This window comes from Canis lupus, chromosome 5 (genome assembly GCF_011100685.1).
Source record: "Canis lupus familiaris isolate Mischka breed German Shepherd chromosome 5, alternate assembly UU_Cfam_GSD_1.0, whole genome shotgun sequence".
Lineage (NCBI taxonomy): Eukaryota > Metazoa > Chordata > Mammalia > Carnivora > Canidae > Canis > Canis lupus.
The window spans coordinates 8,729,501-8,754,995 of record NC_049226.1 but is presented as its reverse complement, the minus strand read 5'-3'; the positions used below and the strand labels follow the sequence as shown (position 1 = coordinate 8,754,995).

The window sequence follows — 25,495 nt, the reverse complement described above, 5'->3', positions numbered from 1 at the left end:
CTATTTATTTATTTGAGAGAGAGAGATTGAGCATGAGCTGGGGAGAGGCAGAGGGAGAGGCAGAAGCAGACTCCCCGCTGAGCAGGGAGCCCGATGTGGGACTCAATCCCAGAACTCCAGGATCATGACGGCTGAGAAGCCTGACAGCAAGGGCATGTGGCAGACAGGTGGGCAGGAGGCTGAAGCTTATTGAATTAGAAGGGCTATAGACTGAAAAGCCAAACATGAGGGTGGCAGGGGCTGCAAGGTTGGTGGCAGCTGTGGCAGGATATTTATCACAGGTTATGTTAGTTTTCAAGTATTTGAAATAAAAGTGGATGCAAGTTTAGGAAATCTGTTTGCAAGGTCAGCATTGGACATGGCTGCACAATCAACAAAACCTTCCGAATATAACTGCGAGATGTCAAAATCTTGCCCTGAGAATCATTTTGCTTTTAAAAATGGCAAGTGGAGTAGCCAATGTGGTGGACCAAAAATCTGCCTGGAAGATAATGTTTTGTTTTGTTTTGAAGATTTTACTTATATTCCAGTCAGTTAACATACAGAGTATTACTAGTTTTAGGGGTAGAATTTAGTGATTCATTGGTTGCATATAACATCCAGTACTCATCACATCACTTGCCCTCCTTAATGCCCGTCACCCAGTTAGTGCTCACCCTCCTCCCCTCCAGCAACCCTCAGTTTGCTCCTTAGAGTCCCTTATGGTTTGTTTCCCTCGTTGTTTTTTAATTTTTAAATTTTTTAAATTTATTCATGAGACACACACACACACACACACACACACAGAGGCAGAGACATAGCAGAGACATAGGCATTAGAACTCAATCCCAGGACCCCAGGATCACGACCTGGTCACTGAGCCACCCAGGTATTCCTCCCTCTGTGTTTTTATATTATTTTATTTTCCTTCCCTCCCCTTACCCTGTGTTCAACTACTTTGCTTCTTAAATTCTACATATGAGTGAAATCATATGGCATTTAATGAGTGGTGTTAAGAATAATGTAAGAAGAGGGGTCAGTGGAAAATGAAAAAACAGAAGTATTAGATAACACATATTTTGACACGCAGGGAGGAGATGTGGCCTCATTTATGGAGTTTCTGAGGTCCATACAAGATGGGCAAATCATGTTAATGGAAATGTATGATGACAGAGCAATCAAACTCAGTGACAAGGCATTGAATTGTGGAGTGAATCTATCACTAATCTTGGTTTTAGAGACAACTAGGCCTTCTGCGGTGGGAGAGACATTAAGATAAAAAATCCATTAAGCAGCCCATAAAGGCACAAGCAAATATGAAGTATGGCCCAAAGTTGCAGAAACGAAAGGCTGTATCCCCCTGAAGCAAGACAATTATGGAGAAAATTGAAGAAAGTACACTCTCAGTATTAATGGGAGAGCTAGCACAGCGAAACTTCATGTAAATATTTGAAGAGCATGCAGCCATCTCAACGTGTGAAGGAGATCATCCTTTTGATATCAGGATTTTTTATTGCTAATGTAAATAGACATCTTTGTAAATAGACATCATGAACAAATGCACAAATCACTGAGCCATTTCTTCTTTTTTAAAATTCCATTAGCCAACATGTGTTACATCATTAGCTTCAGACGTAGTTTTCAATAATTCATCAGTTGTGCACAACGCCCATTAAGCCATTCCCAAGCACATTTTAGTACCGTGTTTAGACTGCAATGGCAACAACAATTTGATTCTAAAGTATACGCAATGGATAACTGAACAAATTATGGGAATATATATATATATAACATATATATTAATATATAATATAGTCCTATTTAACAAATATTAGCAAAATGATTCTCAGGGCAAGCTTTTGGTCTTTAATAATATATACATTCCCATAATCTGTTCAGTTATCTATCTATCTATCTATCTATCTATCATCTATCTATCTATCTAAATGTAGTTTTATTATTCTTGTCTATCTTATCTATGTACTGGTAGCTATGGAAATCTACTGTGAAATAATATAGATTTTAGGGAGACTTTTCTTTCATACAGAGATACAGCATTTTGAGGATGGTATCTTTTATTTTATTTTTTTTGGTGATAATGTCTTTTAAGTATCATTTAAAGTAAAAAACGATTTGGCTTAGTTATGTATAAAATGTTACTTTATAGTCTGACCCTCTTGCTATACCTCCTTTCTTTAGCTTTCTTTCCCTTCCCAAGAAACCTAGAAATATGAAAGCACAAATCTTAAATATACACAGTAAAAAGTAAATCTATAAGTGTAGATGACATCGAGGACCACAGCTTGCCGGGTGTTGTGTTAGCAGTGTGAATACCTGATTTTGCAGAAGCTATTTGGAGTGAGGCTGGGGTTGGCAACTCCACAGCCCCCAGGAAGCAGACGGTTCCCTCCCCACTTTAGCCAGGTAATTCAGGACAGCCCTATCAGTAGATTGAAAGCAATACTGGCATATATTTTTCTTATTTGATTGTTATCCGCATGGATCAGGTGGTCTGGGAAGAGGCATCCTTTAGTATCAAAATAATTTTGACTTTTAGACCAAGAAATTAATTCTGTATTTACTTCCTTTAACTTCATAATAGCAATTTTTGCCTGAAGATATAGTGACATATTTAGAAAAATCTTAATGACTGGGTGGACTGATAACATTTAAAAATACTTTGATTTGACCCCAAATGACTTTATACTCAACTCTACATAAAAATATCAGAGATACTGAGATGATGAAAACATTCTGGAAATGGATGGTGGAAATGGCTGCAGAACGCTGTGGATATACTTAATGTCACTGAGCTGTACACTTAAAAAATGGTTAAACTCGTAAATTTTGTGTTATTTGTATTTTACCACAATTAAAAAAATAACTGATGTGGGCTTGATTCAGTTATTGTGACACAGAACCCTCTGATTTAGGAGCTATACTATAACTTGATTATGACTAATGACAGTGAGGGCTTCGTATTAGGTAGTTAATGTGTGCCAGTCACTATGTAAAGTGCTTTTCATGCATTTTATCATTTAATTTTCACAACAGCCATGTGAGGACATTTCCATCTCCCCTAGTTTGCAGAGGGAGAAATGAAGGCTTGAGAAGCTTGGGGAATATTCTCAAAGTCCCACATTACTGATGGGTGAGCTGCAATTAGAGCCCAGATCCCTCTGTTCTGCTCTGGTGCTTCTGACTTTCTGTGGCTGTGGCATTTCGTGCCATCTGCTGGAACCCGGGTCAGAACTCGGGCAAGGAGCCTGGGCCCAGGAGTCTGTGGAGCTGAATAGAGCACCCTGGCTTGTCACCTGCTATCTTGGTCTAGCTCATCTCAGTGCTGTAACAACTGTGTGATGACATTGGGTGAATGGTTTTGTCTATTTCAGATTCCTCATCTGTAAACAGGACTAACCTACAAATTAAAGGAGATAAATTATATATAATGCCTAGCAAGTAGGAAGAATAGTGACAGCTTCCATTCATTGAGGCATTACAATGTTCTAGGCACTGTGTTGGGGGTGCATTATATATACCATCTCTTTTATGGTCACAGGACAATAAAAAGGAGATGTAGAACTTCCATTTTACAGGAGAAGAAGCTTAGAATCAGAGTGGCTAAGTGTCTTCTGGCCCAGAATCCTGCAGCCGGCAAGTATCAGAGCCCTGCTGCCTACCTGGTTCTGTTTGAAGCTGAAGCTTGTACCCTCCACCACTTGGCTCTCCCACCTCCTTGGGCCACACAGTCAAGAGGACTCAGGAGTGAGTTAGAGCAGAGCCTGATGGCACAGTTCTGGGTTGAGAGGGGAAGGGAGGCCTGGGCCAGCCTTAGGAGATGAGACCAGGGCCATCGGAGGGAAGGAAGGGAAGCCACGACTGGGCTGCAGTTATGATGCTGACTGTGCCAATGCTCTGGGAACCCTCACAGGGCACTCACTTCTAGAGCATAGAATGAATGTGGGCGGATACCTCTGTCACTTACCTGTTGTGCACATTCTACAAAGTTAATAAACCTTTCTGGCCTACAATTTTTTCACCTATATATAAAATGGAGGTAATAACCTCATTGCACTGGAGGGTTTATGGGGTGATGTGTAAGATCACCAGCCCAGCACTTGTAATATAGTTGCTAAGAAACAGAAAACACCTGTGCTTGGCATATACCTAAAAGCTATGAACTCAATCCTCATATTCACAGTGTAATGTGAGAGGTGCCTGTGGTGCAGAGAAGCTAAGTAGTTGCCCAAGGTCTTTAGGGCTCGTAAAAGAGAGTGGTGTGAGATTCAAATTCAGGCAATCTTTTTCAGGACATGTGGTCTTTAATACTAAGTCATACAATGACCAGAACATGTCCCTTCCCAGTGTCTCCATCACACCTCCTCACCCCAGCCAATCCCAAGAAGGCAGAGGATGCCCCATAGAAAACCAGGCCCTCTTGTCAGGCCCTCCCTGCTTCGGGGACCTCCTCAGGTGTAGAGTGTCATTGGCCTGGTGGGATTTAGGATCTAGACATCTGAGCAGTGATTTGGGGACCTTTGCCAGGCCTTTCTCTGCCCTGCATCCTTCCTTCTTATCTGGCTCGCTATTGAAACAGCCCAGGAGTCTTGTTATTCATTAGAGTTGCTATTCGGGGTCCTCAGGTGTTCCAGCACAGACTCCCCTCTTTTCTCACTTCACCTAGACTTGGGGTTTGGCCTCCAACCAGAAAAGCAGAACCAGACGACCAGGCTGGCTGGGTAGTACTTGGGCCCGGATGGTGCTTCAAAGTTGCACCACATCCCGTCCTCATCCATAGTTCCTTTCTCTTGGGCCTCTCGGCTCTTAGGAGACAGTGTGGGTGGCAGTTGAGAGCAAAGGCATTTATGGATGTTGCTGTTTGTTCAGGAAGGATGGGCGGGATGCCGTCGGGAGGAGATCCCTGCAAATTAGCTGATTATCTCAGGCTAAATTCTGTAATGGGTCAAGGTTGAATGGAACTTGCTCCTTCACATTCAAGCTATTGCAGTAGCTTCCATTACAACAGAAGAACACGATTTTCTCCCCCCTGCTGATGCGTACATATTCCACACATTTTTTGGGACAGCCTAGGATGGAATATTGATAGGAGTATCCTGAAGAATAACAGAGAAACCCGGGTTGGACTTGGAACGTGAGGGAATGTGGTCGAGAAAGCAGTGCCTGCCTTCCGTCCCGTCCCCCTCAAGGCAGAACCTGAGACTTGCACTCCCTCTGTACAAGGGACAGTCTCCTTCCAGGACAACTCACCCTGTCCCCAACACCCTCACATGTTTCCAGCAAAGGAGCTGCAACAATTGTACTGTTTTAGAGACTCAGTCACTGAATATCAGGAATGAATGAGAATTTGGAGTTCAACCGTAACATCCAGTCATTATATAGACGAAGTCATTTGAACTTAAAGAAGGCAAGTAACATGCCCTAGACGATGGCTGAGTTAAGCTTGACCTGGTGAGACTAGACAATTCTGACCTCAGATCTAGTGATCGCCCCCTCCTCCCCACTTTTTTCCCAGAGCAATCATAAAATTCCATCTCCCATCGCCCTCCTTCTCCTGCCCTCATCTTACCACCAGTGAAATGTTGAGTGTACACTTCTTTGGTCTGGCACGCAAAGTCAGGATATCTGGGTCGACAGGAACCCAAATTCCTTCTGCAGTTCTTGCCAACAAATTCATCACAGGAGGTGCAAAGTCTCTCTGTAGGATCTGGACATTATGTGAGAACCATAGGGTGAGACTGAGGGATGCCAAGTGGAGAGGGGCGAGAGAGGGGGGTCACCTCTGCAGATGTTGAGATTGAGGCCAGGACCCTGGACTTCCCAGACTTCCCTCATCTAAACTCTGGGAACCCTCCCTGCAGAGCCTGGATCTATCAAGGAGTCTGATTTTCAGAGTCACATGGTTACTGGGTCGCCCTCTCCCTTCTTTCCAGGATCAGCCTGCCATGCAGCTGTGGCTTCTGAAGGGGACACTGAAATGAGCATTTCTTGCTGGTAAGGATGGGCTAGGCTGGCTGAGAGAGAAGACCCAGGGCCCAGTGGGGGAAAAGAAGGAGGAGGATCTCTTTTCTGAATTACTTATCAAGACCTGGGTCTTAGTTGAAACAAAAGGTGACATAGCTCTCTAGCTTGTCCACCTGTAGACCCCAATGGTTCTGTGTCATCCCTTCCCCTCACACCATTCCTGGAGTTAGAGTTTGGTGAAGTTCCTGGACAGCAGCAGTGGCAGGGTCCCCAGGAAGAGTTTCCATGGGTGGGGTGGGGGGAGAGAGTTTGCAGCAGCCAGAGGTTCAGGGCCTGGACCCCACCAACACTGTCAGGACTTTCTAGGACATTACTCCCTGAACCCCTCACCCTGCCCCCCTGCCTGTCTGCCATGGGACTCACTGTCTGTGGAAGACCAGCACAAAACCAGGACGGCTCCTGGGAACAGGAGGAACAGGGGCCAATCCATGTATGTCGGGGAGAGGATGGTGAGGCAGGCAATCAAGCTTCAGGAAGAGTTCGGTAATGGAACACAAGACAGGATGTGGGATGAAGAAGAAGCTGTGGTCTCCTCTGTAGTCTCCTACTCTGAGTCATATGCTGGACTGTGAGAGGTGCAGCTCATTTTCCTGTACTGGGAGGCCCTGCCTCTGAGAGAGTGGGTGTTGTGCTTCCTCTCCCCTCTCCACAGCCAACACAGGGCCTCAGCCAAGGAACTTGCACAGGAAAAGGATGACCGTACTCTCAGAGGAAGACAGGAGAGTGACAACCTCATTCCAGAGAAGCCAAGGGATCTTAGTGAAGCTGAGATGGGAGCTACCTTCAGATTCCGCATTTTCTCTGTTCATTAAACTTTCTATGTGTGATGCTACCAAGTGCCCCACTGAGCCCTGGCATCAGGCTTTGCCCTGTAGGCATACAAGTGCATGGCGCATCCCCGTGTTATGTTGGATTCCTCAACTCAGCCAAATTGCATAACACAGTGATAGGACTCAACTTTCGGATGGCTTCATGTATAGTCCACCTAATAAGACTAAAATCTACTCACAGGAAGAACATTAGTCACCATTGACTAGAAGAGAAGAACAACAATTTCTGGAGGGGATATATTGTAAAGGAGAGTAGGATTTGACTGAGCAGAATCAAGATCCATGACATTCATTCTATAATCAGAAAAAGGTACATGAGGTGCATTTGAAGTTCTAGAGATGGGAACCTATGTCACAGATCAGACTCTTTTCTCATAGTCTTTTTTTTTTTTTTTTTAAGATTTTGCTTTTATTTGTCAGAGAGAGAGAGAGAGAGAGAGAACAAGCAGGGGGAGTGGCAGACGGAGAGGGAGAAGCAGGCCCCCTGCTGAGCAGGGAGCCTGACTGGGGCTCCATCCCAGGACCCGGAGATCATAACCTGAGCTAAAGGCAGATGCTTAAACCAACTGACCCACCCAGGCGCCCCTCTCATAATATCTTTATCTGGTTTTGGTATCAAGGTAATTCTGGAGTTAGGACAAATCCTCTTCAAATTTCTGGAAGACTTTTTCTAGAATTAGTATACCTTCCTGAAATGTTTCACAGAGTTCACCAGTGAAGCCATCTGTGCTTCCCTTGTGAGGTTGTTTTTTTTTTTGGGGGGGGGGGGGTTGTTTTGTTTTGTTTTGGCAGCAAAGGAAAGTTTATTGAGCCATAGTACAAAGTTTATTGAGTGATAGTACAAAGCTCTCGAACAGGGAGGGGACCCTAGAGGGTTGCCCCCTTGTGGGGTTTTTAACTAAAAAGTCAATATCTTTAATCAATAGCAATGTATTTATGACTTTTTGAGTGTTCTCTGGTAGTTGGAATCCTTCAGGACTGCCCATTGTCGGGCAGTATAAACAAACTCATATAAACACCGTATGAGTTTGCCTATTATAGTTTGGTTTGTGAGGACTTAAGATAATGTATTTGCAGTGTTTACAACCCAGGGAAGGTGCTTAGAAAACTATAGTCGCTTTTTTTTTTTTTCTTAAGATTTTATTTATCTATTTGAGAGAGAGAGAGAGAGAGAGAGAGCACAGCTCAGGGGTGGGGAGAGAGAGGCAAAGAGAGAGGGAGAAGGACGAGCCCCACTGAGCAGGGATCCCAACTCGGGGCTTGATCCCAGGACCCCAGGATCATGACCTGAGGCAGATGTTTAACCAATGGAGCCCCCCAGGCACCCCTCTAGTCATTATTATTGCTATCTTCTAAGGAGAAAAAGAACCATCTTTAATGAAGACAAAAAAAATCCTCTAGGTTAATTTTATACTATAGAATGACAGGAATTCAAAGGATTCAAATACTAAACATCTAGGAGGAATAAAAATATCAATATTGAATCTCAGGGGCTTTTCATTGTCCCTTTGCTCTTCTCTGAGCTAATACAATCTTTTAAGCAGCAAGCAATCATCTTTTCTAAGACTGCCCCCCTACCCCACATATGGATATAGAAATGTCAGGTGAGTCCTTTTCCAAAGCTTGGGGGGCCCATAGATGACTGGCTCTGCCCTCCTTCTGTGGCTCTAGTGAGTAGTTGCAGCCAAGAGGCAGGTGTTCCTCATTCTCCTGGAGACTCTTCCAATAGCTATGCCCTGGTCACAGAAGCCCTTGGACGTGAGGAGCAGGGTAGGTCATGCTGCTTGGATCTCACATGTCTTCTGGTTCTGGAGGACCAAGGTGGTTCCTCAGTTAATTCTGATGGAGGCCTTGGAGAAAAATTCCTGAGACATTGACCCTGGACTGTTTTCTTCTTGAGGCATCTTTCTACCCATTTCACAGGTTTGGAAATGGAGGTTAAGAAAGCTTGAGTGATTTGCCAAAGTCAAAATGCTAGGGAGTAGACGATGTTTCCAGCAGAAATGTCCACAATAGCCAAACTGTGGAAGGAGCCTCGGTGTCCATCGAAAGATGAGTGGATAAAGAAGATGTGGTTTATGTATACAATGGAATATTCCTCAGCCATTAGAAATGACAAATACCCACCATTTGCTTCCACGTGGATGGAACTGGAGGGTATTATGCTGAGTGAAGTAAGTCAATCGGAGAAGGACAAACAGTGTATGTTCTCATTCATTTGGGGAATATAAATAATAGTGAAAGGGAATATAAGGGGAGGGAGAAGAAATGTGTGGGAAATATCAGAAAGGGAGACAGAACATGACTCCTAACTCTGGGAAACGAACTAGGGGTGGTGGAAGGGGAGAAGGGTCGGGGGTGGGGGTGAATGCGTGACGGGCACTGAGGGGGGCACTTGACGGGATGAGTACTGGGTGTTATTCTGTATGTTGGTAACTTGAACACCAATAAAAAATAAATTTATCAAAAAAAAAATGCTAGGGAGTAGAGCTGTGATTGCAGCTTGGGCCTGTCCCCAAACCCATGCAGCATTTTTTTTTTTTTTAACATTTCAGCATTATAGAATTAAAATTGACAAAACTGGAAAATATTTAAAGTATGCATCATGGTGGCTTGATATACATATATACACACATTGTGAAAGGATTTCCCTATCCCCCACCTAGATAATTAGCATATCCGTCATCTCATATATTTATCTTTTTGGCAGGTGTGGGGTGTGGTGGGGGTGGGGGATGTGAGAACATTTAAGTCCTACTTACTTTCTTGGCAAATTTCAATTATACACTATAGTGTTGTCAACTGTAGCCTCCATGGTTTACATTAGATCTTCTCACCTTATTCATCTTAGAGTTGAAAGTTTGTACCCTTTTACCAACTTGTCTCTATTTCCCCCTTCCTCAACCCCTGGAACCCCTTTTCCACTGTCTGTTTTATAAATTATAAATTAGACTTTTTTTTTTTTTTTTTTTTTTTTTTTAGGTTCCACATATAAGTGGTACCATGCTGTGTCTCTCTGGCTTATTTCACTCAACCAACCATGCAGTTTTTTTTTTTTTTTTTTTTTTTTTTTTTTTTGAAAGAGAGAGCAGGAGAGAAGGGCAAAGGGAGAAGGAAAGAGTCCTCAGACTCCCCGCTGCGTGAGGAGCCCAATCTTATCCTAGGACCCTGAGATCCCAACCTGAGCCAAAATCAAGAGTCTGAAGCTAAGCCTACTGAGCCATCCAGGCGCCCTGCCCATGCAGCTTTTAATCACTAGGCCAGATGATGTGTGTAAAGCAAAGGCCCAATGGTTCTGACAGAGCAGGGACTCACTTAGTATTTTTTTCTGTTTCCTCTCCACTGGAAGCACAGAGGTAACTCTGCTGTCTGAGCAGATGTCAATAAGTTGAATGTGAAAATATTCTGGAGCCCTGATGTCTGCAAGGAGAGCCAGAGAGGCCAGCGTGTAAGAGACCAGGCAAGCACACCTGGTCATAGGTCTCAAGGCCGGGATGCAGATCAGTCTGCTTTCATTATTGAAAGGGGAGGAGGGAGGCATGGAGCTTACTGGGTAAGAAGATCCTGTTGTGAGCCAGGCGTTCTGCATTTGAATCCCTGCTGAACCTCTTCCTAGTGCTCTGATCTTGGGCAAATTAGTAACTTCTCTGAGGTTCAGTATCCTGAATGGTAAACTGGAGATACTACTGGATACTATTGGTGGAAACTAATGCTGTGGATACTACAGCATAAGCTTGCTGTGATGGTTGAATGAGTTAATATATGTAAAGCCTTGGAGCAGTTGTGGGCATCCTGCTAGTATTTCTAATTGGCTGCCCGTGGGCTGGGGGCCGAGTAAAAGGTGGCTCCAGGCTGAGAAACACTGTGTGAAACTGCCCACGGAAGTCTGGCACAAGTCCAGTCAGGCTGAATTGCACAGTGAGGCAGTGTCCTGCAGAGAGGACCACATTCAGGGAGTTTTAGCCTGGAGCTGAGGGCTCCTGGGAGTCCCATGTGTCACTGCACTTAGCACCTTGCACATCTCATGATCCCTTACAAGTCTGGGCATCAGGGATCATCCCCATTTATAGATGCTGAAGCTAAGACTCTTCATAAAGAGAAGAGCTGAGATCTGAAGCACAATGGATCTGATTCTGCTGCGTATGCTCTCAGGGTCATGGATACAGCCTTGTGAGGAGGGCGGTGGTGCCCAAGAGGTTTTGCACCCTGAAAGGAAGTCGGGACGAAGACACTGGAGAGAAGAGTGTGCAGAGCTGTGGAGAAAGCAGAGCAATCTGGGGACTGTCTTTTGAGCAAACACACCTGCCTTCCCAGGTCCTGTGACCAGCCACAGGCTGCAAGGCCGCCTTCTGTGTTTTGTCTTGCAACGACTCTCTTTCTCCGTGGGGCCTCTTGTACTGTTTCTTCCTTAGGCCTCTTTGCTGAGCCCCACCTCCCCACTGCCAGCTTTCACTCTTCTCTCTCAGGACCTGAGAAGGATGGTTGTCATCACCCAAAGCACGGGGAGTTCCATTTCTCAGGAGGGAACTGCAGGTTCTGGCAGCATCGCTTAGGATGGAGGCCAGGGCGCTGCTACAGTAGATTTGAGGAGACCAAACGCCTGGGGGCCAGGGGTCAGAACAAGGGTCCATTCTCTCATTTGCTCTCAACCACAGACCTCTGATGGAGGTGATAGGCTGGTTGTTTTAGGGGTGAGGAAACAGGGCTCTGAGAAGGTGTGACCTGAGGGGGTGAGAACTCTCAGAGCCCTGTGCTGCTGGGACCACACTGAACAGTCTCTTCAGTCTTCAATAATTTGGGGTGGTTGGGGCACACTTGGAGATGGGGGTGGGGCTTCAAAGTCTATTACTTGGATGTAACACCAGCCCACCCCAAGCCCAAATTTCTCCCCATCTCATACTATTTATGGCAAACTCACCTGCTGAGAAGAGGAGGGTGAAAACATGTGGCCATCTTTAGCCAGAGGAGAAGTGACTTTTCAGGAATCCAAGTCTGGGGGTTTTCTCATTGTCTTTGTAGTCAGGACTCAAGGAGAGTGTCCAAATACAACAGCCTGCAGAGAATCCGAGGGAGAGGAGGCATTGGGGGTCCTCAGAGCGGGGCTCTTCGCCCTTTCCCAGCTCTTCACGGCTCCCTCTGGACCCCGGAACTCAGTGCCATCTCCCTAAATTGTTGCCGTGGCTAAGAAATAAATTTGAGAAGCTAATTCCTACTGAGATATTTTGTTTGTTTACTTTAAATTTTTAAAAAGATTTTATTTATCTGAGAGAGAGAGAGAGAAAGAATCACATTGAATGGGGCAATGGCCATTTTAAGGAGAAGCAACTGGCTAAGGTGGAGGTGGTCCCTTTGAGAGAAGGATTTTGGGGCACCTGGGTGGCTCAGTTGGTTGAGCATCGGCCTCATGCTCAGTTCATGATTCCAGGGTCCTGAGATCGAGTGCTGCGTCAGGCTCCCTGTTGAGCAGGAAGTCTGCTTCTCTCTCCCTCTGCCTCACCTCCCCACTGCTCCTTCCCTCTCTTTTTCTTTCTCTCATTCTCAAGTAAATAAATAAAATCTTTAAAAGAAAAAAAAAGAAGGATTCTTTGGGGTATGCTCTGGGCATGTGTTGAGGGCTAAGGAAGGAGGAGCTCTATCGTATAAGAGCCTCGTATAACACAGGCTTGGTGTTGGGACAAAGTTCACTTTTTCATGGCTTTGTCTTGTTTCTATTTTTAAAATAGATTTTAGTTATTTAATTGAGATAGAGAGTGAGAGAGAGCATGAGCAGGGGGAGGGGTTGGCGGAGAGGGAGAAGCAGACTCTCTGCTGAGCAGGGATCCTGGTGTGAGACTCGATCCCAGGACCCTGGCATCATGACCTGAGCTGAAGGCAGATGCTAGCTGACTGAGCCACCCAGGCATTGGTCTTGTTTCTAGCTTACTGGGGTTTAATACTTTCATTTAGCCTGGGGGTGGGGTTGAAGGTCTATCCCATCACCCTCTGGCATCTTCTCTTCATTAGTTCCCCTTTCCCTTTCTGGGATGCTCTCTTCATTTTCCTGAGCTTGTTTCCCCAAGGTGGTCGCTGTGAACTTTTAGTGGCAGGTTGATGGGATGGCCCGTCATGGGCAGATACCTACACCCACCTTGACTGGCTTCTTTCTCAGCCCCAGGCTCAGGATGTCCTGTGCCTCACCATTCCACTGTGGCTCCCAATGTACCGGGACTGAGGGATTGGGACATAGGGAATATGTTTTCTTGAGCCATTGCCTCAAGGGTTCAGGTTAATTTACATTGCCTGGCCCTGGCCAATGGTGCTACTCAAAATATGTTTAATGAACTGTTAAACCAAACCCACGTCTTCCTAGCTGACGTGGGAGAGAGTTGGCATATCAGCTTTCCCTCTGCGTGGGCATTGCAAGAAATATCTGCACACAGGCAACAATCAGTTCACTTGTGCTTCGCGAGCTCCTGCCTTTGGCCCAGCCCTGTCCCAGTGTCCTGGGCACTCTTAACATAAGTCCCCAGGGGTGCTAACAATTTACTAGAGAAAAATGAGGCTAGGTGGAGGAGATGTTCCAAATGCTAAAAGAGTTTTCAGTGCCCTGAAAGTTTTTTTTTTTTTTTTCAATGACAGCTCCCTTGAATCTTAACCACCTTTCAAACAAATGCCAGGATAGCTTTACATAGGTAGGGGATTAAAGAGCCATCTTCATGTTGGGGGTGAGGGAGGAGGGGAGTGGGGGAAGGAGAGAAGGAATATTCAGGAAATACAAGGTATTAGGAAAGACAGAGAGAAGTAGAGTGGGGGCTGGGTGAGGTTGGGAGCAGACTGTGTGGGGAGTATGATGTTGGTATGAGAAGGGATATGAAATCAGTGGTATGATTCTGGATATGTTGAATTCGAGATGCCCAATCAAATGGAGATGAAGAGAAGGTAGAGAAGGGTTGAGGGAGGACAGTAAAGATCTATGGGTCATCAGCATACAGGGGGCATTTAGAGCCATGACACGCAATCACTGAACGAGATACTTAATAGGGCAAGAAGACCAAGGACTGAGCAAGTCCTACCATATCCATAGCCTCAGGTTTTTTGGTGCTGAAAAGAAAAAAAATAAAAACCTGATCAGGCCACTAGGTATTATTATCGTTATCACTATTACTTCTGGCAGTGGTGCTGCTCTGGTTGTTTGGTACAGCTCTCTCGCCGACTCGTATAGAAGCTAAATAAGCACAGTTTTGCAATCTGGCTTTTACACTGTAGCCTCTGTCCTGACTGAGCAGCCCACTGAGAATCTTCCTGAAGGAGTGCAGTTGGATTTGTGCCTGCTAAGGCCTTCTGAGGGGCAGCCCGCAACAGAGGGCGTCAGCATAATGGCATAAGGGAAGTGCCAAAAAGACGGCCCCCAGCCTAACATTCCACAAAGCCAAGTGGTGACACTGAATGGTAGGAGGTGGGACGGAAGACATGCTGGTAAGCTGCTGGCAAGTACTGAACACCAAAAAATCACTTGAGAGTTAAGAAAAAGAAAAAGAAATTATGATTCAAATTATGCCCCATTATACCTGTGATACTAAACTTGGCTATTGCAACCAATTTGAAATTATGGGGACATGGGTACCCATGCGGACCTGGGCAGAGAGTCCTCCTCAGACCACCTTTGGACAAGCATGCCAGACTTCTGTTTGGGGGAGGAACGTTTCTGGGTCCAGGAGGGGAGTATGGAGGTAGTACAAGGGTGTCCCTTCCTTATACCATGTGTGAGCATACATCCTCAGGGAATTTCTAAGACATCCTCTTTCTAGTCTTAGATCTGCAACATTTGGACATAATGTCCGAAACCAGGGTGCCTGGGTGGCTCAGTCAGTTAAGCATCTGCCTTTGGCTCAGGTCATGATCCCAGGGTCCTGGGATGGAGCCCCACGTGGGGTCCCTGCTCAGCGTGTAGTCTGCTTCTCCCTTCTCTGCTCTTGTGCTCTCATATTCTCTCTCTCTCTTTCCCTTTCAAATAAACCAATAAATAAAATCTAAAAAAAATAAATCTTTGAAATTATAAGAACTGTTTTTCTTCTTCCTGGAGTAGACAGATAGCTTCTAAATGTACCTCTTACCCCTCTCCTGCCCACCTCTGAACGGGGCCAAGAGCTGCAGGGCTCCTTGCCCCTCTTCCTCATCTGATTAAGCTTCTCACCTCTCAAATGCTGCCCATCTGGCCTTCAAGGATCAGAAACCACCTCAGCTCAGTGCCCCAAGGAGAAGATGTTCTGTTCTCTAACCCCCAGGGCTGGGTCCAAGGCTATTCCTGGAACAGTGGTCCTGGACTTGTCAGGAGGACATGCACTGGACCTCGATGTCCACAACCTACCTCCTACCCTGTCTGGAGCTATGAGAATCCCCCTCCCCCATTATTACCCCTTCCTTGAGAGCATGGATCCAACCGGACTTCCCCCAGCGCTGCAGGCCCTGACCAGGGGATGCATTTCTTTCTTTCTTTTCCTTCTTTCCTTCTTTCTTCCTTTCTTCTTTCTTTCTTCTTTCTTTCTTTCTTTTTTTTTTTTTGCTTTTTTGGTGCAAAATGGTGATTTTATTAAAATCACCTGTGCGTGCATAGGAAGAGCTGACCACTGCTACCTGCTGCTCCCTGATGCTCCAGGATTATGAGCAAGTGATTTTTACCTTGTGGTTGGGAGAAATAAAGATAAGGGAAATTCCAAAAGGACTTTCATATGTTAAAGAAGACTCGTAGGATCCCAGAGGAATGTTATAATCTACCTATCTCAAGTATTTGTTGAGGGGCTGCAGGTTATAAGGAGACTTAATTTTACATACAATCTCTCTGCCTTTGTTTCTCACATCATCTCCCCCTGATCAATTTTGACCCTGAAATCTTTAAAGTTGCTGAGGGTGGAAGGTCTCATCTTCTGTAACTTCTTCCTGCTGAATAGGGGCATAGAGGTGTTCCTACCTGTGGATCAACATAGGTCAGTTGGGGTGTTTATTTTTATTTTTTATGAAGATTTTATTTATTTATTTATTTATTTATTTATTTATTTATTTATTTATCTATCTATCTATCCATGAGAGACACAGAGAGAGAAGCAGAGACACAGGCAGAGGGAGAAGCAGGCTCCCTGCAGGGAGCCTGACGTGGGACTCGATTCCTGGACCCAGGATCACGCCCTGAGCTAAAGGCAGATGCTCAACCACTGAGCCACCCAGGTGCCCCAGTTGGGGAGTTTAAATAAAGGAGTTACCAAAAAGGCAGAGGCAGCCAATCCAAGGTAGACAACATATATGAACCTCCTTGAGTAGGAAGGGTCATCTGCTGGCTGGAAGCCACGGCAGTGAAGGAGTCTTGGCACCAGTCAGGGAGATGCCTAGAAAAAATCAAATAAGGTTATTATAAGAGAAGCCTGAATAAAAAGACCTTTGATAGTTAACTAAAATCTTCCTCCAGTCCTCTGTTGTTTGAAGAGAAATTTGAGGTCTTCCACGGATTTATGGGAATAAGGAAGCACGTTAGTTTGCACATTGGTTTCCTGTGAAGGAGATACAGTTTTTTATTCTAGATATATGAGCCCATGAAGATGCCCCTCTAACTTTACTGCAATGGGAGTAAATAATATGACCCAGTAGGGGCCCTTCCATTTTGGAGTTAAATCCCCTACTGTATTAGACCTCCAACCCTCTAAATAAACCAGGTCTCTGGGGTTTATGTGGGGTGGGTTGCTAGTGACTGTCAGATCAGGTTCAAAAAAGGATATGGTTCGCATATTCATTAGATATTTATTAATTAACCCGACCTCAAGTGAATAAGTGAACAGAGCATTATAGTTTCCATCTACTGATAGGTCTACAGTGGGAAAAGTTATTCCATACAGTAATGCAAAGGGACTTTACCCTATTGGTTGTTTCGAGGCAATCTCAGGGGATGCCTTTCTTTCAGGGCTCCTCTTCTTGACTTTACACAATTCCTCCTTCCTCCTTCTGCAGTTTTATCATGCTACTCCTTCCTCTGCATCTGCTCTCAGGTTGAAGGGCTTAAAATCTCTCCTTCCAGCTCCTAGATCCTTCTTCCTTCATTCCTCCCTGCAGCTTTGGCATCTCAGCTCTGGAATAACAGCCTTCCTTTCCTCAAAGGAGCAGAGGCAAAGCTTTCTTCTCCAGTGCTCATAACTCTGGGAAATGAACAAAGGGTTGTGGAAGGGGAGGTGGAAGGGGGTTTGGAGTAACTGGGTGACAGGCACTGAGGAGGGCACTTGATAGGATGAGCAAATAGAACTTCAATAAAAAAAAAAAATTAAATTAAAAAAAAAGAGGACTCCATTTCAGTGGTTGGAACTCAATCCATGCCTCCATACTGAGAAAAGAATGGGCTCCAGGATGAGCGACATGAAGGCCGTAACAACACAGCAAAATGGAGATGGAGAAGGGAATGAGAGTCATGACAGCATGAAGACAAACAGATGGGACTCTGTCACTGGCTTAATGTGGAACGGAAGAGGAAGAAGAATCAAAGATAAGGCTATGTTCCTATCGTGGCTCTCAGTTGTGCCTTGGAAACACATAGGAGAGATCCCTGGGTGGCGCAGCGGTTTGGCGCCTGCCTTTGGCCCAGGGTGCGATCCTGGAGACCTGGGATCGAATCCCACATCGGGCTCCCGGTGCATGGAGCCTGCTTCTCCCTCTGCCTGTGTCTCTGCCTCTCTCTCTCTCTCTGTGTGACTATCATAAATAAAAATAAAAAAATAAAAAATAAATAAAAAAAATAAAAATAAATAAAAAAAAAAGGAAACACATAGGAGTCAGAGGAGGAGGCCCGGAAGAAGGAACATTTATACCAGGACCTGAAGTTGTAGAGGCACTTTCCTAGGAAGAGAGGGTGGGGGAAGCATGTACAAGAGAGAATGTGGCTTTGGCCAGGGACTGAGGAAGGTTCTCCATCATGCAAGCCTAGGGGGCTAGTTGGGTGGAGTCATCTGCAGAGGGGCAACCAGCAGAGAGCATCGCTCCACCCTGGGAGCTTCCCAGGGCCCTTTGGACTCCCCTGCAATGAATCAGGGGCTCAACTCTCTCTCTTTCCTCCCCAGATTCCCACCATCCACTGCATCTTTTGGAGGTTTTCTCCATTTATACCTGGCCATGAAATAGGCCACGAAGCATCCTCTCCCTACATATACTTTTCAGTGTTGGAGTTTTGCTGCCAATCACTTCAAACACAGGAATATTGCAAGAGTCTTTAAAAATCTTACCACGGTTGGGACACTTGGGTGGCTCAGCAGTTGAGCATCTGCCTTCGGCTCAGGGAGTGATCCTGGAGTCCTGGGATCAAGTCCTACATCAGTGGAGCCTGCTTCTCCCTCTACCTGTGTCCCTGCCTTTCTTTCTCTCTCTCTGTCTCTCATGAATAAACAAATAAAATCTTAAAAAAAAAATCTTACCACTTTCTTATAATCTATGAAAACCTGCTACTCTCTTTCCACAGTTGGCCATTATAGTGTCAGGAGGCAGACAAAGCTCTGTTTAAACCTGGATTCTCCAGTTGCTGCTTGTGTGACCCTGTGTGTGACCTTCAGCCTTTCTATCTTCAGTTTTTGCCCCAGAAAAAAATAAAATAGTAGCATCTATCAGGAAGAATTGTAAGGACTAAATTAGTACATATAAACTATTTAATTATTTTTAAATGTCATATGTTTTGAGGAGACCTGGAGGTGGCGTCAGCAGAAATGGCAGAAGAGGGAGCTCCAAAGGACAGTCCCTTCACAGAAACAGTGAGAAGAGCACAGATCGTCAGAATCAACTTTATCTAAGTTTTACAGCAACCAGGAGAACGATGAGTCATGATAAGGCAGCTTAACCGGAGTAGGAGAGCTTTGTGGCATTTAAAACTTAGCCTTTGTCCCAACCGGCTCCATTCCTGATGTGGGTCCCTGGCTCCAGCAGAAGCAAAATGGACCTTGTTGTCAAAGAATCGTGTTTTTTGTTTGTTTGTTTGTTTGTTTTTACCTTTCTACTGTTGTCTTTATTTCACCTGACTTGTAACTGCTTTGGGCCAATAAGCAGTTTTCTGTGAAAATATTGAAAGGTAACTGGACAAGTTCTTATGACCCAGGGCAAAATATTAGGGTTAAGTCCAACAGGAGACATGCCAGAAACCAGAGAGGAAAATCTTGGGGGGAGAGTTACTTTCGAGAGTGAGCTTCAAAACACCCTCACACATGATGGGGAATCTAGAAAACCACACACAACTTCCAGAGCAGAAAGACTTGAGAAGAACCTGAGCTTTCCCCTCCATTTGATCTGCAGGCTCAGTGCAAGCAGGAAGATACAGAATGGATTTGTGGTGTCCATGTTTGGAAAGACAGGACATGCTACCCATTGTCAGTCTCGTGAGTCTTTGTTCTTCCATATTCTGGTCATAAAGACATTATCTGAGCACTTCAGTCCTCAGAACATTCTGATTCTCTCTGTCTGTTGTTGTCGCTACTGTATGATTGATCTCTCCACCTTGAAGATGGGATGCTAATCAAAGCTTCTATGGGACTGAAGTTTGAACCCAAGTGACCCTATTCCTTTTCTTCAAAACTGAAAGCTTTCTATGAACTCTCATGAACAAAATGAGGAAAAAGATCCATCCTTCTCATGGCTTGGAATTTCTTGTTAGAGAGACTTTAGCACCTGTAGGCAGCATCAGGGCCCTAGAGAAATCATATAGAAACAATGCAAGGAAAAATTATAATGAGACTCATGCACAAAACACTTTTTTGAGTCAATTTTACTAAGGTATAGGTTGTGCATATCAAAATGAGCCCATTCAAAGTGAAGATTTCAATGAATTTTGATATATGTGCACCACTGTATAACTACCATCCTAATCAAGATACAGGACATTTCCATTACTACAGAAAGCATTTTCATGCCCCTCTGTAATCAACACTCTTTCATCTCCTACCCATTTAACTACTGGTTGGCTCTCTGTCTCTAGAAATATCACTAATTGTTGACTGCTATATATTTGAACACTCTATGTCTAGCTTTTTTTTACTAGCATAAAGTTTTTACCCTAGAGGAAGGAAAAATATATATGTTCACATAAGAACCTGAAAAAGAATATAACAGCTTTATTTGTACTAGTCTTAAACAGGAAAAAAAAAAAAAAACCCGAGTCTTTCTTCAGTGAGTGAGTGGATAGTCAAGCTCTGGTACCTCCATACAACAGATTACTATTCTGCATTTAAAAAGAATCTGGTACACATAACAGTTGGATGGCTCTCAAGGATATTCATGCTGAGTGAAAAAAATCCAATCTCAAAGGATCACGTACTATGTGATTCCAGTTTTATAATACTCTGAACGATAAGATTACGATGTAGAGAAGAGATCAGTGGCTATCAGGCTCCAGAATCTGTAAAGGAGTGGCATGGTAGGGCCTCTGTGGTGATGGAAAAGTTAGTTATGTGTCCTGATTTTGGTGGTTATTTGAAAAATCTATACATGTGACAAATTTTCATAATAACATACACCAAAAAATGAGTACACATAAAAACTGATGAGATTTGAATAAGGTACATAGTTTAGTTAATAGTATTTTACCAATATCTGTTTCCTAGTTTGTAGAATACATTATGCTTATTTCATTGGGAAAGATGGATTAAAAATACACAGAGACTCCCTGTACTATGTTTGGTAACTTCTTGAGATTCTTAAACTATATAAAAATGAATTGTATTGAACTAAAATTTTTTTGATAGCGTGTTTGATTCTTTTTGAGACTTCATTGAATCTATAGGCCTAGAGGAAATTAATTTACATTATTGAATCTTTCATTCAGTAATCATGGTCTGTTTCTCCATTTATTTCTGGATCTTAGCTGGCTTTTCTTAATTATGCTATTTTTCTTCAGAGAAATTACACCACTTGTATAGATTTATTCCTAGATGCTTAATATCTTCCTGCACTATTTAAAACTCAATTTTTAACTTTTTTGTTGGATATTTCATTTTTTTAAGATTTATCTATTTGAGAGAGAGCATGTGTGAATGAGTGGGAGGGGCAGAGAGAGAGGGAGAGGGAGAGAGAGTATCCCAAGCAGACTCTATGCTGAAGTCGGACCCTGAGATCAGGACCTGAACTGAAACCGAGAGTTAGATGTTTAACCGACTGCACCACCTAGGCACCCCTAGATAGTTTATTCTTTATTCCTTTTTATCTGGCTTCCTCTTCTCTCCTTTATTCTTTTCACAGTGGACATAAATGACCTCTATGTGCTCAATCATCATGGCACCTTTTAGGCTTCATTTTAATTTAGTCTTAGTAGATGCCTTAGATGAATTTGTATATCATCCTTACTGTGTCCTGGGTGATTCTTTTTCATGAGCCTCTTGAGTATCAAGGATACAAGACCCAAAGATAACATGTCTGTGTTTTTCTGGGTTCAGTAAGAACAACTGGACCCATCTGTGAACACTCAAGAAGCCTGACCATGGAGGGGGATTATGGGGTTGGGATTGCTAGAGCATGGGCTGAAGGACTTAAAGAGGTCTGAAGAGGGAGGACCCTGTACAGATGGCAGCCTCGCCTCAGAAGCTCATCTTCTCCTTCTTGAGTGTAATCGATGCACAATGCTACATTAGTTTCAGGTGTACAACATGGTGAATGAACAGGTTTATGAGTGATGCTCTGCTCACCACAAGTATAGTTGCTCTCTGTCATATACAACACTGTTAGAGTAGCATGGACTATATTCTCTACACTGTGCTTTTTATTCCTGTGACTTATTCATTCTGTAACTAGAAGCTTGTACCTCCTTCACCCATTTTTTACAAGATTTTATTTGTTTACTCATGAGAGACACACACACACAGAGGCAGAGACATAGGCAGAGAGAGAAGCAGGCTCTATGCAAGGAGCCTGATGTGGGACTCGATCTCCGATCCCGGGATCACGTCCTGAGCCAAAGACAGACACTCAACCGCTGAGCCAACCAGGCATCCCATCCTTCACCCATTTTGATGACGATCAGTTTGTTCTCTGTATTTATAGGTCTTTTTTTTTAATTAAAAATTTTTTTATTGGGATCCCTGGGTGGCGCAGCGGTTTGGCGCCTGCCTTTGGCCCAGGGCGTGATCCTGGAGACCCGGGATCGAATCCCACGTCGGGCTCCTGGTGCATGGAGCCTGCTTCTCCCTCTGCCTATGTCTCTGCCTCTCTCTCTCTCTCTCTCTCTCTCTCTCTGTATGACTATCATAAATAAATAAAAATTAAAAAAAAATTTTTTTATTATTCACTCATATGTGGAATGTAAGAAATAGTGAAAGGGATTATAAGGGAAAGGAGGGGAACTGAGTGGGAAAAATTAGAGAGGGAGACAAACCATGAGAGACTCTTAACTCTGGGAAGCAAACAAAGGACTATGGAAGGGGAAGTGGGTGGGGGGATGAGGTGACTGGGTGATGGGCACAAGGAGGGCACTTGATGGGAGGAGCACTGGGTATTATACTATATGTTGGCAAATTGAAAAATACAAAAAAATAATTGTATTTATAGGTCTTATTCTGCTTTTTGTTTATTTATTCTTTTTTTGTTAGATTTCATATATAAAAAAATCATATGGTATTTGTCTTTCTCTTTCTTTGATTTATTTTACCCAGTACCCTCTAGGCCCATTTGTGGATTCCTGCAAAAAAGAAAGAAGAGAGAGAGAGAGAAAGGAAGCTCTTTTTCTTCTTCTTCTTCTTCTTCTTCTTCTTATTATTATTATTATTATTATTTTTACAGAAATCCATAGATGTACACGTTTGTCCTCCAGGCTTGACTAGTTAAAACTAACATATCAATTCAATTTAACAAATGTTTATTGATAGTATCTGGTTTCTTTAGGTGAAGATTTGTTGATGGCATTACTATTGCTTAGCAATGTCTTTATTTCACTTTATTACGGAATAATTTTTTTTTTGGATATAAAATTTTTTAAAAGATTTTATTTATTTATTCATGAGAGACACACAGAGAGAGGCAGAGGGAGAAGCAGGCTCTCTCCCGGGAGTCTGATGTGGGACTTGATCCCAGGACCCTGGGATCACGACCTGAGCTGAAGGCAGACACTCAACCACTGAGCCTACCAGGTGCCCCTGGATATAGAATTCTATGCTGGCAGTTCCCTGTCTCCAGCATATTGAAGATATCATCCCACTAATTTCTAGCTTCCATTGTTCTGACTGAGAATTCAGCTGCCACTCTTTTGCATGTATTATATTTTTTGATTATTACTTCTGATTACTTTTAACATTTTATCACTTTCTTGGACTTTCTGAAATTTCACTATAATGCTGAATTTGACATTTTTTCTTGCTTAGGATTTTTTAGGCTTCTTGAATATCTGAACTGATGTTTCCCATTGGTACTGAAAAGTTCTCATCCCTAAAATTCACACAACGGAATACAACATAGAAAAAACGTGAAGCTTTATACAAAAACATGAATGATTCCTAGGATGCATACCATTTGATTCCACTTATATAATTATCCAAAAACAAGCAAAAATATAGTGTGGTAAAACTATAAAACCAAACAATGGTTAAATTCCATAAGAGAAAGGACATTTCCCACTAGGTAAAGAAAAAGGAGAATGTCATTAGGAAGGAGTGCTTGGTGTGGGGAATTTTCTGTGGTTTTGGCAATATTCAATTTCATGACCTGGTTCATGGTCAGTGATTTAAGATTGCATTTATGTTTTCTACTATTTTTGGTATGTTTATTATTTTTCACCAGTATAAAAACTCTAAACATTTGCACACTCACACAGAGGAAATATCAAGGGGGAAATCTGCTTTGGTCAACTGGTCTCTCTGAAGTGAGAGAGATTATTTTTGTAATCTGGAGGGATTCATTTAAATAGTATGTTGTAAACTGAGCAATAGAGAGAGCTATGTGCCACCATGGGAGTTTCTGCAGTTTGCAGAGACGCCTCTGAGCATGGCCTTTGTGCGTTGGTGAATTTCCCATGGAAAGCAGAAGAGGATTCCCTAATTTCTCCTTAGCCGAGGTGACTCTTCGAATGAGTTTTCCAGGTGAGAGCTAGGTTTATTGATACAGCATATTGAAAGTACAGGAGATTTTTTTTTTTTTTTTGAGTGGTAAGCCATACTAGGAACAATGGGTAGATGATTGGTTACTTTGACACCCTTGAATCCTAAACTTACCTCCTTAGTCATGTCAATGTCCATGCTCTCCTCTCTAGCCCTTGGCATCAAAGGAGGGAACTATCCAGGGAACTGTGGAGGTTTCAAACAATTCTCAGAGTCCCAGGAAATCGTTGGGGATCATGAGTCTTATGATAGAAAAGAATACACACATAAAAACTCCCCAGATACACTCCTTTTATGTTCTTTCTCAGACCTTCTCATACTATCTGTGAAGTCATGTCTTCACATCCCTTCAGAGGGTAGAACTTCCCTGATTTCATCTAGTCTCAGTTACCCAAGGCTATGCTGGTTGCTGGCCTGAAGGAAAAGAGACAGACCATTTTCTTAAACCCTGATTTAGAAGAAACTGTTCTGTCCCTGCTAGATCACCGGAACAAGTCCTGTGGGTACTGGGAAAAGCCCAGGAGCCTAAGACCATTGGTGCTGCACTGGAGTTCTTCATTTTGTGAAGCCTCTTCATATGTGGGATCTGCCTAAGCTGAGGTCTCATTCCTCAGATCCTGGTAATATTCACCTCCAGCCCCATGGGCCTATTTAAAAAGGTCATTATGTGAAAATCTCTTAATTACCAATGATTTTCTGGCTATTTTGCTGTATTTCCTGTGCAGAGTAGATCTATTTATTTTAAAAATAATGATAACTTGGGGCACCTGTGTGGCTCAGTTGGTTAAGCATCCTATTCTTGATTTTGGCCCAGCTCATGATCTCAGGGTCCTCGGATCAAGCCCTGCATCAGTCTCCATGCTCAGCTGGGAGTCTGCTTGAGGATTCTCTTTCTTCTCCCTCTCCCTCTGCCCCTCTGCCTGCTCATGCATGCATTTGTGCGTGTGCGTCTCTCTCTCTCTCTCTAAATCTTTTTTTTCTCTAAATAAATATTAAATAAATAAATAAAAATAATGATAACTTGGAATTGGAAAGTGAATTTCCATTCAAAAAACATCATTTTGTTTTTACTGTTTTATGTGACAACACTGGAGATGCAAACTGAAAATGCTAACACATTATCCAAACATCTTCCAACCATACACATAAAGACACAACTGGGCACCTACCTAGTCACTCTCAGAGATGAAGAGTTGGGCTAACAAGTGTTCTCCCAGAACTCTGCAGTGGTGAGAAGAGAGAGCATCATGAGCAAAGGGATTGTGACAGACTTACATGAACTTCAGAGCAATAGGCAAAAGAGATTCATTCCTGAATACTGTCAAGTCATAGATCTGAAATATATGATATAAAATGAATTATGTGTGGTGCCAAAGGAGGGCAGTTAAGAGAGTTAACTCTCTCTTAGAGAGTTAAGAGGTACTGGGAAAAGGAAAGTGGGGGCCAAGGAGGAAAATCAGGTATTATAGAATGCTAAGGCTGGAAGCATGAATTTGAGGAAACTTTGAGATAAAAGTCAGTCAATAAAATAGGCCTCAACTATAAGCTAGGAATCCAGGTGGATCCCCAAGGCTG

General features: G+C 43.4%; 1 long non-coding RNA gene and 1 pseudogene across 4 annotated transcripts; one reads left to right on the top strand and one right to left on the bottom strand.

Moving 5' to 3' along the window:
* Nucleotides 1–224: 224 nt before the first annotated feature.
* On the top strand, nucleotides 225–1,369 carry LOC100686078 (annotated as a pseudogene).
* A 6,692-nt stretch (nucleotides 1,370–8,061) lies between these two features.
* On the bottom strand, nucleotides 8,062–16,215 carry LOC119876287. 4 transcript variants are annotated; one of them, XR_005359094.1, is made up of 4 exons: nucleotides 16,088–16,213; nucleotides 13,904–13,931; nucleotides 11,770–11,904; nucleotides 8,062–8,885 (listed from the first exon to the last, which is right to left on the bottom strand). It is a non-coding gene; the product is annotated as an uncharacterized LOC119876287 (long non-coding RNA). The 4 variants fall into 4 exon arrangements; XR_005359093.1 differs by lacking the exon at nucleotides 13,904–13,931 and having other exon boundaries at nucleotides 16,088–16,215; XR_005359095.1 differs by lacking the exons at nucleotides 13,904–13,931; nucleotides 16,088–16,213 and adding an exon at nucleotides 12,979–13,896.
* Nucleotides 16,216–25,495: the final 9,280 nt, after the last annotated feature.